A 2275-nucleotide genomic window follows, 5' to 3' on the forward strand; every position below is an offset into this window, starting at 1 on the left:
ATGCATTACCTATTTACTACACCATATCACTCAACAAGGGGGCTGCCATTAGGCCCGGATTTGTGGCGAGCCGCGAGGCCACAAAGGCCCGGGCCTAGGGCGGCATAAAATAAGGGACGGCAGCCACACTCAACTAGCTTGCTTCTGGAACACTAAGAGGCCGATTCACTAACTTCGAGTGAAGGATTCGAAGTAAAAAAACTTCGAATTTCGAAGTGTTTTTTGGGCTACTTCGACCATCGAATGGGCTACTTCAACCTTCGACTACGACTACGACTTCGAATCGAAGGATTCGAACAAAAAATCGTTCGACTATTCGACCATTCGACCCCCTAGTTCGGCAGATAAAAGCTACCGAAGTCAATGTTAGCCTATGGGGAAGGTCCCCATAGGCTTGCCTAAGTTTTTTTGATCGAAGGATATTCCTTCGATCGTTGGATTTAAATCCTTCGAATTTAATCGTTCGATCGAAGGAATAATCCTTCGATCGCACGATCGCAGAATTTGCGCTAAATCCTTCGACTTCGATATTCGAAGTCGAAGGATTTCAATTCCTAGTCGAATATCGAGGGTTAATTAACCCTCGATATTCGACCCTTGATGAAACGGCCCCTAAGATCTAGACGCTTAGCGCTCCGCTACGGAAAGTTAGGAAGGGACAGTCAGGTTGGCAAAACAGTGTTAGTCAAATCAGTCTGGTGACTGTTACCTGTAACCCTTCTGCATACAATTCGTCGGCTTCAATCCTTGTTAAGTACCTCCACCTGGGTACACTTCAAACTGGAACAATAAGATTTAGGCAAGGAAGAGCCTGAGAGGCAGAACAACTGCTCAAGTGAATTTATTTATGTTTCACACTACATGTTTCGAGCCTCCTGGCCCTTTGTCAAGTGTAATACACAGAATGCTCAATGAAACTTTTAAAGCATACAAACAGGAAATGACCTCAATGTGATCTTCATTACCAATTATCACCCTCCCCCTAAAGGTGAGTATTAAATCGAATAACAATGTCCATAAAGTCCATGTAAATAGTCCATTGTGCAAAAGGTGTAGTCCAATTAAGAACCCTGTGAAAAGTGCTGGAAGTAAAAATTATTAAAACCAGTTAAAAGCATTATATAAGTAAGATTTACATGGTACTGTTACCAAACTATTAACCTACCACTTACTCATAATCAATTTTCCTTGCACAAATAGCTATCTAAAATCTTCAATAAATATTTCAAATTTTTCAAATTTTAGCGGAAAAATAACCCATACTTTACCATTAGAAGTACTCAAATATTTCTGAATGGGCAAAATTTCAAGGCCTGCGAAAGGGGATAAACAGCCATTAATATTATAGAAAGCATTTAACACTCCAATTTTCATTTAGACCCTCTTAGGTGTAACCGTATCTAGTTTTTTAATCCAATACATTTCTCTTTGTTGGATTCTTTGGAGTAAGTTTCCACCCCTAGATGGTGCTCTAATCACTTCCAGTCCTATTTACATGGACTTTATGGACATTGTTATTCGATTTAATACTCACCTTTAGGGGGAGGGTGATAATTGGTAATGAAGATCACATTGAGGTCATTTCCTGTTTGTATGCTTTAAAAGTTTCATTGAGCATTCTGTGTATTACACTTGACAAAGGGCCAGGAGGCTCGAAACATGTAGTGTGAAACATAAATAAATTCACTTGAGCAGTTGTTCTGCCTCTCAGGCTCTTCCTTGCCTAAATCTTATTGTTCCAAAACAGTGTTAGTGTCGGTTAAGGAAAACTCTAAAAAGAGAACTAAATCTTAAAAAAACAAATATGTCTACAAATGCCATATTTCATTTAACAAACTGACTGTACCAGCCTAAAGGTTGAACAAGTTCCAACATTTTACCTAACATTGCATTAATTAACACAGCAACCATGAAACTATTTTACCTGTGCTTCTTTGAGGATCTATTCTTAGTGTGCTGTGCTAGGTAAGTGACATAGGATAAAGTAAAGAACCACTGCCAATGGGTTGTTTGTTTTTTAATCCCATGATGCTGGCACAAACTTCTGTGTATCACTATGGGTTTAGTTTTTTTTTTTTTGGAGCTGGATTTTCTATTTAAAAAGAGTCTGGAAAGACGCATTTTTTGTTCCTGTTAATGTTATTATTCACAAATAAATATATTTGTTATAAATAACAGTGTGTTGGATATTAAAAATAATTTATTGGAAAACCTAAATTTTAATTCTAATTTAAAGGGAACATTTTACCTTTGCTTTGACAGGATGTAATGCAGT

The 2275-nt window shown here is 37.9% G+C and overlaps 1 long non-coding RNA gene across 1 annotated transcript; it reads right to left on the minus strand.

Moving 5' to 3' along the window:
• Window positions 1–825: 825 nt before the first annotated feature.
• Window positions 826–1902, minus strand: LOC121394066. Its single transcript, XR_005961482.1, has 2 exons — window positions 1269–1902; window positions 826–1082 (listed from the first exon to the last, which is right to left on the minus strand). It is a non-coding gene; the product is annotated as an uncharacterized LOC121394066 (long non-coding RNA).
• Between the last annotated feature and the right edge of the window lie 373 nt (window positions 1903–2275).

The sequence above is a fragment of the Xenopus laevis genome, chromosome 5S, assembly GCF_017654675.1.
Source record: "Xenopus laevis strain J_2021 chromosome 5S, Xenopus_laevis_v10.1, whole genome shotgun sequence".
NCBI classification, from domain to species: domain Eukaryota; kingdom Metazoa; phylum Chordata; class Amphibia; order Anura; family Pipidae; genus Xenopus; species Xenopus laevis.